The sequence below is a fragment of the Saccopteryx leptura genome, chromosome 3 (genome assembly GCF_036850995.1).
Source record: "Saccopteryx leptura isolate mSacLep1 chromosome 3, mSacLep1_pri_phased_curated, whole genome shotgun sequence".
NCBI lineage: Eukaryota > Metazoa > Chordata > Mammalia > Chiroptera > Emballonuridae > Saccopteryx > Saccopteryx leptura.
Window position 1 is genome coordinate 324,752,710 of NC_089505.1, and position 10,138 is coordinate 324,762,847.

Below are 10,138 nucleotides of genomic sequence, written 5' to 3' on the forward strand. Positions count from 1 at the left end.
CATGAAAGGACAAACTGCATTCAATACTCACAGACAACAGGAGGGAAAATAGTACCCTCAAGAAGCATTCCTAAAACAAGGAACAGGTGGCCTGGAGATCAGTACCACCAAGCCCATCTTCCTTATAAAGACATCACAAAAAGTTCATAGTCAGACAGCGCTAACTAATACACAGACAAAATGGGCAGACAAAAAAATGCGACCCAAATGAATTAACAAGAGAAATGTCCAGAAAACAAACTAAATGAAATGGAAGTAACCAAACTACCAGTTGCAGAGTTTAAAATAATGATTTTGGCCCTGGCCGGTTGGCTCAGCGGTAGAGTGTCGGCCTGGCATGCGGGGGACCCGGGTTCGATTCTTGGCCAGGGCACATAGGAGAAGCGCCCATTTGCTTCTCCACCCCCCCTTCCTCTCTGTCTCTCTCTTCCCCTCCCACAGCCAAGGCTCCATTGGAGCAAAGATGGCCCGGGCACTGGGGATGGCTCCTTGGCCTCTGCCCCAGGCGCTAGAGTGGCTCTGGTCATGGCAGAGCAATGCCCCAGAGGAGCAGAGCATCACCCCCTGGTGGGCAGAGCATCGCCCCTGGTGGGCGTGCCGGGTGGATCCCGGTCGGGCGCATGCGGGAGTCTGTCTGACTGTCTCTCCCCGTTTCCAGCTTCAGAAAAATATTTTTTAAAAAATGATTTTTAGGATGCTCAAGGATCTTAGAACAATAATAGATATACATAATGAACACCTAAATAAAGAGATAGCAAGCATCAAAAAGGATATTGAAATCATAAAAAAGAACCAGTCAGAAATTACAAATACAATATCAAAATGAAGGCTGCACTAGAAGGAATCAATATCAGGCTGGATAAAGCAGAGGATAAAATCACTGATTTAGAAGATAAGATAAACATAAGCACAGAAGTAGAGCACCAAAATAAAAAGAGGCACAAAAAGACTGAGGGAACTCTAAGAGACCTCTGTGACAACACGAAGAGAAACAATATCTGTATCATAGGGGTTCCTGAAGGATAAGAGAATGAACAAGAGATAAAGAACCAGTTTGAAGAAATCGTAACTAAAAATTTCTCTAAACTGATGAAGGAAAAAGTCACACAAGTTCAAGAAGCACAGACAATCCCAATAAAGAGGAACACAAGGACGCCTACACCAAGACACATCATAATTAAAATGCCAAAATTAAGAGACAAAGAAAGAATACTAAAAGCTGCAAAAGAAAAGCAGTTAATTACCTATAGAGGAGCCCCCATAAAGATGACATTTGACTTCTCAACAGAAACATCTGAGGCCAGAAGGGATTGGCAAGAAATATTGAAGTGATGCAAAACAAGAATCTACAACCAAGACTACTTTGTCCAGCAAGGCTATCATTTAAAATTGAAAGAGAAATAAAATGCTTCTCAGACAAAAAAAAAAAAAACTCAAGAAATTTATTATAACCAAACCAGTACTGCAAGAAATGTCAAGGAGTCTGCTATAAAAAGAACAAAGAAAAAAAAAAGAAATTGAGAAAAAGAAGAATGTAGATTTAAAGAATAAGATGGCAATAAATAAAAACATGCCAATAATAATCTTAAATGTATATGGATTAAATGCTCCTATCAAAAGACATAGGGTAGCTGCATGAATAAAAAAAACAGGACCCGTACACATGCTGTCTACAAGAGACTCACCCAGAACAAAAGATACACATAGACTAAAAGTGAAGGGATGGAAAATAGTATTTCACACAAACAGAAATAAAAAGAGAGCTGGGATAGCAATACTTATATCTGACAAAATAGACTTTAAAACAAAAGCTATATATTGTAGTAAGTGATAAAGAAGGTCACTACATAATGATAATGGAGCAATCCAACAGGAGGATATAACCATTGTAAATATTTATGCACCTAATATAGAAGCACCTAAATGTATAAAACAGATTTTGATGAACATAAAGGGTGAGATTGACAGCAATACTGTAATACTAGGGGATTTTAATAACCCACTAATATCAATGAATAGACACTCCAGACAGAAAATTAACAAAGAAACAGCAGCCTTAAATGACAAACTAGATCAACTGTATTTATTTATTTATTATTTTTTTGTATTTTACCAAAGTGAAAAGCCAGGGCAGGGGCAGACAGACAGACTCTTGCATACGCCCAACCAGAATTCACCCAGCAGGCCTACCTGAGGGGGATGCTCGGCCTCTCTGGGGTGTTGCTCCACTGCAACTGGAAACATTTTAGCACCTGGGGCAGAGGCCATGAAGCCATCCTCAGTGCCCAGGCCAACTTTGCTCCAATGGAGACTTGGCTGTGGGATGGGAAGAGAGAGACAGAGAGAAAGGAAAGGGGGAATGGTGGAGAAGCAGATGGGTGCTTCTAATGTGTGCACTGGCCAGGAATCAAACCCAGGACTTTCACACGCCGGGCTGATGCTCTACTGCTGAGCCAACCACCAGGGCCTAGGTCAACTGTATTTAATTGATATCTTCAGAACCTTTCACCCCAAAGCTGCAGAATATACATTTTTTTCAAATGCTCATGGTACATTCTTTACAATAGATCACATGTTAGAACACAAAATGACTCTTAATAAATTTAAGAAGATTGAAATAATATCAAGCATCTTCTCTGATCACAATGGCATAAAACTAGAAATCAACTACAATAGAAAAATTGAAAAACATTAAAACAGAGGCTAAATAGCATATTATTAAATAATGAGTGGGTTAACAACCAGATCAAGGAAGAAATCAAAAATTTCCTTGAAACAAATGAAAATGAACATACAAGTCAAAATGTATGGGACACAGCAAAGGCAGTCCTGAGAGGGATGTTTGTAGCATTATAGGCAGTGGTTCTCAAAGTGTGCACCAGGGCGTACTGGTGTGCCCTAGAAGATTTCCAGGTGCACCTTGTGGTATTCCAGAGAAATGTGTGCCTGGTGTGGGCCAAAAAAACAACAGAGTTTTTGGAGTTTAGATTTTAGGGGAACACAGGTGTGGGGAATTGGCTGTAAGCTGACAGTCTGCCCAACCCCCCACCTCACTTGCCTGATTAGGTTGCAAAAGGCTATTAAGCTGTGGTGCTGGATTGCTTACACTACCCGCCATGTTCCCCAGAAAGACTGGAGGCAAGTTTCTTCTATCCTTTGTTTGGTGTAAAGTTAAGATGATATGTATGGTGGGGGTTTTTTGCACTTGGGAAAATTCTTGGGTTGCCTTGGAAACATATTCAAAGATCTCATTGATTTGCTAATGGCCCACTTTGCCCTATAAATAAAGCAAGATGCAGTTTTGGGGCACACTTTGTTCTTGCCAGTAACAATTACAGGGCCTTTCCGACCTTGTATTTTCTTAATTCTGTGTATTTTCTTAATATTGCACCATTCCCACTCAGGACCTGGAATTACTAGCTGCACTGGTTCACGGCATGTGCCCAGATATAAAAATAAATATAGTTACTCTATTATACCATTTCATTATGGAAATACTGCTTTTTTTGTTAATACATCATTATTATATTTATTATATATTAACACATCATTATATTATTTTTAGATAAATACACTCAAATAAAATGGATACATTTCTCAAAAAGAAGCATAATATTGAAGAATTTGATTCTGGAAGTGAGCAAAAGTTAAGTGTAAATAAAATAGGACTTGAAGGCTGACAGGCAGAATTTAATTTATAGCATTTTCCATCACTTTACACTGAACAATACGATTGGATTAGAGACCCATTCATGGAAGCTTCAAGTGATTTTGGTTTAACATTTACAGAAGAACTGGCAGCTATATCCACTGATTATGGATTGATGATTAAACATAAGAAATTATCTCTTGAAGCCTTTTACATTTCTATAAAAGAAGAATATGTGGCAATATCTTAAAAAGCTTTGAACATTTTATTACAATTTTCAACATCTTATTTATTTGAATTAGGATTTTCTACCCTCAACACAATTAGGAGTAAAAAGAGAGGAATTCCTCAATGTATTGACAAGGAAATGAGAGTTTGCCTTTCAAACATACGCCGAAACATTGAAGAAATCACTAGGACACATCAGGCTCATGTTTCTCGTAAACACAAGAATAAAAAAACTTAACACATTTATTACAGGACATGCCGAATTTACTAAATCTTCCTAAGAATGTATTTGTATATGTAAAAAGATAACATTTTTGTCATTTTTTTATTTTTTAACCCCTCTTTTTTATGAATTCTAAAAAGCATAACTCAAAAAATATAACATAAAAATGTTTTTTAATGTCAGAATAAATTTAATTTTGTCATATTTATTTTGTTTAATTACCATAAAAGCATGCTTGGACTTTATATATTTTTTCTTTAATATTTGACTTAATTATTATAACATATTTCTCATAAATATGTATATAGTTGACCTACAATTATTTGTACAATTTTAAATGTGCCCTGACTTTAAAAGTTTGAGAACCACTGATGTAAGAAATGGAAGGGGAGAATATGGGGAAATGATTTACATTTTTACCCACTAGAGCAAAAAAAAGCACTTAACTTTAAGAAAAATGAATTTTTTCAAGCTATTAATATTATTAGTATTGTGCTAATAAAATTATACCAACATCACTTACCATCTCACCACCTTAACAAATCACTTTTATTCTATACATTCTCAAAATAATTTAATCCTAAGACCCCCCCCCAGAAGCTGATATGACAAGCATATAAAAAAATCACTTTCAGATTTTATAAAACTCAGTTTAAAATGATAGTACCTAGAACAGGGGCCCCCAAACTACAGCCCGTGGGCTACATGTGGCCCCCTGAGGCCATCTATCCGGCCCCTGCAGCACTTACGGAAGGGGCACCTCTTTCATTGGTGGTCAGTGAGAGGAGCACATTGACTATCTCATTAGCCAAAAGCAGGCCCATAGTTCCCATTGAAATACTGGTCAGTTTGTTGATTTAAATTTACTTGTTCTTTATTTTAAATACTGTATTTGTTCCCATTTTGTTTTTTTACTTTAAAATAAGATACGTGCAGTGTGCATAGAGATTTGTTCATAGTTTTTTTATAGTCCAGCCCTCCAAGTGGTCTGAGGGACAGTGAACTGGCTGCCTGTGTAAAAAGTTTGGGGACTCCTGACTAGAATATTTACAATTACAAGAAATAAGAAAGTTATTAATCAAAATAAAGCATGTTTCATTTATATTATATTTTGAAATCTGTTCCTAGAACTTCTGTGCTTCTGTATCAGTCCTAAACATGCCCAAAAGTAAATGCAGGAATATTCTGGATTTTATAGATATGGGAAACTGATGCCCTACAAATCATCTGAAACTCTGATCCAAATTTTAGTTGATTATTAGTCAATTCCATCACTACTGTAGGGCTGGCCACAGAAGCAAAATAAATAATTTCAGAGACTTCTATTCTGATTTCAGCACATTCTTTATTAGAATCTTATTTGGTTATTACAGCAAATGAAATTTTGCTCTGCACAAAACAATCACTTAAGGATGAAGGATAATATTGGAGCTGAAAATTTATCCAATTTAAAACTTAGAAGCATAATTCCTGAAATTTATCAGGATTTAAAGAAACAACATGGACTTCCTATGTTCTTGCTCCTCCTAGTGACTAACCTGGGAAAAAAATTTTTAAATCAGGTTTTTCAAAGTCACAGTCATTAAATGTTAAACTATACACAGTGAGCAGGATGGGACTCTACCAGTCTTCAAATAACTGTCCATACAGACTCACTTCCAACCACCATTATACATCTTGCCTATAAATTCTCTTTATTATACAATGCACTGTGTTCTGTCTCAAGCCTTCAAATAATAATAAAAAAAAAGTTGTATTTTATTTTTCATTTGGCAGATAGCATTTGAGAAGTCTTGTGTACCTGTATGACACTATCAAAACAATTCTAAGAGCTCCCAATATGCCTATGGAAGAAATTACCTTCAGTTATTTCTTTCTTTGGTGGGGGTGTCAAATAATCTCTAATTGAAATATTTTTCTTTGTAGTTCTAAACTAGCCAGGTAATCCCTTGCACCACTGTTGATGTCATCTATGATGTCATGCAGGTAGCGGCCATCAACATTGCAGCCCACAGATTTGGAAGTCCCCCAAAATTCTATGGTTCCAGAGAGTTCTCTAACTAAAGAGTGGTGCCACATCTGTCAGGAAATTTGAAAATTTCATAAATAGTGATATCTCCACTGTACTTGATGGGTCTTTTTGTTTCTTTTGGACTCCTGGCAGTTTTTTGAGGACTTGGATGATCAAGGAAAAGGCAGAAGGCACTACCTCAATCTGGGCCTGTCTATTCTGAATGTTCATTTTCACTGTAATCTTCAGACCCTTCCAATCACAGGTTGCTTTGGTGATGTCATCACCAACTTTTTTTGGAGGCAAGCTCAGGGGGCCAAACTTGGGGGTCAGGACAGACGTAGCACCAATTTCTTTACTGGTACACTTCAGGTATACCACTTTGATCTCATTGGGGTCTAACTTCTGAGACATGGTGGGGGCTGCTGATGTCAGATAAACGGGGGTTGGGGAGTGACCAAAGAAAGTTGCACCTAAGACTCCTCCCAGCTGAAAGCCAAAAGCCGAAAGCCAGGCATTACTCTTTTTTTTATTGAATTTATTGGGGAGATATTGGTTAATAAAACTATATAGATTTTAAATATACAATTCTATAATACATCATCTGTATCTTGCACTGTGTGTTTACCACCCTAGTCAAGTCTCCTTCTATCACCATTCATCCCCCCTTTACCTTCTTCTACCTCCCTCAACCCTGCTTTCCCTTTTGTAATCCCCATTCTGTTGTCAGTGTCAGAATTTTTTTTGTTAATGTCAGAATTTTTTAATTTGCTTAATCCCTTCACCTTTTTCACCAAGCTTCTCCAGCCTCATCCCCTGTGACAGCTGTCAATCTGTTCTCCGTATCTATGAGTCTGTTTTTATTTTCTTTGTTAGTTTAATCAGTTAATTGGATTCCAGATATAAGTGAAATCATATGGTAGTTATCTTTTTCTGACTGGTTTATCTCACTTAGCATAATAATCTCTCTATCCATGCTGATGCAAAAGGTAAGATTTTCTCTTTTTTATGGCAGACCAATATTCCATTATGTAAATGTATCACATTTTTCTTATCTATTTGTCTACTGATAAACACTTGGGCCACTTTCAAATCTTAGCTATTGTAAATAACACTTCAATGAATATGAGGGTGTGTATGTGCTTTTCAATCAGTGTTTTGGATTTCTCTGGATGTATTCCCAGAAGTAGAATTGCTGGCTCATAAGGCAGTTACATATTTAATTTCTTGAGGCAACTCTATATTGCTTTTCACAGTAGCTCTACCAATCTTTAGTCTAATGAACAGTGCACGAGAGTTCCCTTTTCTTTGCATCTTCATCAACATTTGTTGCTTGTTGATTTGTTGGTGATAGCTATTCAGACAAGTATGAGGTAATGTCACTGTGATTTTAATTTGCAATTATTTGATGATTAGTGGCATTGTGCTTTTCATAGCTCTCTTGGCCATCTGTATGTCTCCTTTAAAGAAGTGTCTATTCAGGTCTTTTGACCATTTTTTATTGGAGTTTTTACTTTTTATTTGGTGTTGAGTTTTTTAAGTTCCTTGAAATTTTTTAATATTAAGCCTTTATCAGATGTATCATTGACTAATATGTTCTCTCAATCAGCAGCCATCTTGTCATTTTGTTGATGATTTTCCTTTCTGGGAAAAAACATTTTAGTTTGATGTAGTCAATTTGTTTGTTTTTTCCTTTGTTTCCCTTGCTCAAAGTGATATATCTGAAAAAATATATATTGCTACAAGAAATATCTGAGATTTTACTGAATGTTTTCTTTTAAGATTTGTATGATTTAAAGTCAAAATGTAAATATTGAACCCATTTGGAGTATTACTGTATATGGTGTAAGAAGGTAGTCCAGTTTAATTCCTTTTGCATATATCTGTCCAATTTTTTCAATACCATTTATTGAACAGTCTATCTTTATCTCATTGAATATTCTTGCCTCTTTTGTCAAATATTAATTGACCATAAAGGAGTGAGATTATTTCTGGATTTCTGTTCAGTTTCATTGATTTATATGTCTGTTTTTAGGTCAATCACAGGCTGTTTTGATTACAATAACCTTGTAGTATGGCTTAATGTCAGGTACTATGATCCCACCAACTCTGTTCTTTTTCCTCAAGATTACTGTGGCTATTTGGGATCTTTTGTGGTTCTATATAAATTCTTGGAATATTTATTCTAGTTCTGTAACAGATGCCATTGGTACCTTGTTAGGAATTCATTGAATCTATAGATTGCTTTAGGTAGTATGGACATTTTAATGATGCTAATTCTTCCTATCATGAACACAGTATATGCTTCCCCTTATTTATATCTTGCTTTAATTTATTTTTCCAGTGTCGTCTGTGTGTGTATGTGTGTGTGACAGACAGAAAAAGAGGCAGAGAGAGGGACAGATAGGGACAGACAGGAAGGAAAGAGATGAGAAGCATCAATTCTTGCATTGTGGCTCCTTAGTCTCTTTAGTTGTTCATTGATTGGTTTCTCATATGTGCCTTGACCAGGGGGCTCCAGCAGAATGAGTGACTCCTTGCTCAAGCCGGCAACTCTGGGCTCAAGCCAGTGACGTTGGGCTTCAAGTCAGTGATATTTGGGCTCAAGCCAGCTACCATAGTGTCATGTCTATGATCCCACACTCAAGCCAGCCATCTTGCAATCAAGCTGGTGAACCTGCACTCAAGCCGGATGAGTTTGCACTTGAGCCAGCAAACTTGGGGCTTTAAATCTGGGTCCTCCATGACTTGATCCAATGCTCTATCCACTGTGCCACCACCTGGTCAGGCGTCCAGTGTCTTATATTTTGAAAATAGAGGCATTTTACATCCTTGGTTAAATTTATTCCTAGGAATTTTACTTTTCTTGAAGCAGATGTGAATGAGATTGTTTTCTTAATTTCTCTTTCTAATTGGCATATAAAAATGAAACTGATTTATGGAGCTCTATTTTTTGGCATAAAATTTATTTTTTAATTTTATTTAGAAATTTAACTTTAACAGGGTGACATTGATCAACAGGAATACATAGGAGTGACGTCAGAGAAATGGCGGTGTGAGAGATACTCTGGATCTCTCCCCTTGAAATTTCAACAAATTCTACAACTATACACAGAGAGGAAACCCAAGATGAACCTGAAATATACACACACCAGATAGACTAAGGTATAACTGCACAAGAAGGCAGACCAAAGATAATTCGGTCACAGAAGAAAAAATGCCAGAGTACTGAGTCTTTCTCTTTCCTCACGAACCTGAGGGAGGGAGGCACTGTTGGCCTGGGCTTTGTCTCAGAGCCAGAGACAGGAGAAGAGGAGAGTCTTAGGGGAAGGAGCTAAGGGGGCAATGACCAAGAATGGGAGCAGGACCGTTTCCCAGCATCTGCCGCACCCATTTGTGATTGCAGGTGCTGAGTGCCCAAAAAGCCCATGGCGCACTCCCAAGAACTGCATACAAATAGCTTATGGAGCTCTGCCCATGGGGCACTGGGGTGCACTTGATCTGCCTGTGTGCCTGGCAGAGTTTAGCCTGTGTGGTACAGAACACACTCTATCTGTGATCTTTGCCCTACCTCCTCCTGAAGCTCAGACAATGGCTCTCGCAGAGTGCAGCCCCTGCCCTACCCAGGGCTGCTCTTTGAGTGCTTAGAGTGATATCGGAGGAGGGACCAGGCTGTGTCACCCCAGCTTCCCAGTTCCACATTGCTCCCCTTGCTGTGTGAATGTGGAGGTGGCAGACCCCCTCAGCTAGGTCTCTAGGCTGCTCTCTCCTATGAGAGGCAGGGGTGCTCAGGTGCTTGGTTCCCGGCTCTGTTGTGATGTGGGGGTAGGGGGGAGGAACCCTAGTTGGCCATTGCTAGAGCCATAAAATTGAAAAGCCCAAACAACAAGCCCTCCTACCAACACAAATGTGGCCCTACCTATATCATTACTACAGCGATGCATCAGAACTCCTCCACCCAAGAATATCACAGAGGAAAATCTTGTAGTACAGTGCTTCCTACTAGAAAAAGGAATGATACCTCACA

The 10,138-nt window shown here is 38.0% G+C and overlaps 1 pseudogene; it reads right to left on the bottom strand.

The window, feature by feature from the left end:
• Positions 1–5,990: 5,990 nt before the first annotated feature.
• On the bottom strand, positions 5,991–6,525 carry LOC136398553 (large ribosomal subunit protein uL11-like; annotated as a pseudogene).
• Positions 6,526–10,138: the final 3,613 nt, after the last annotated feature.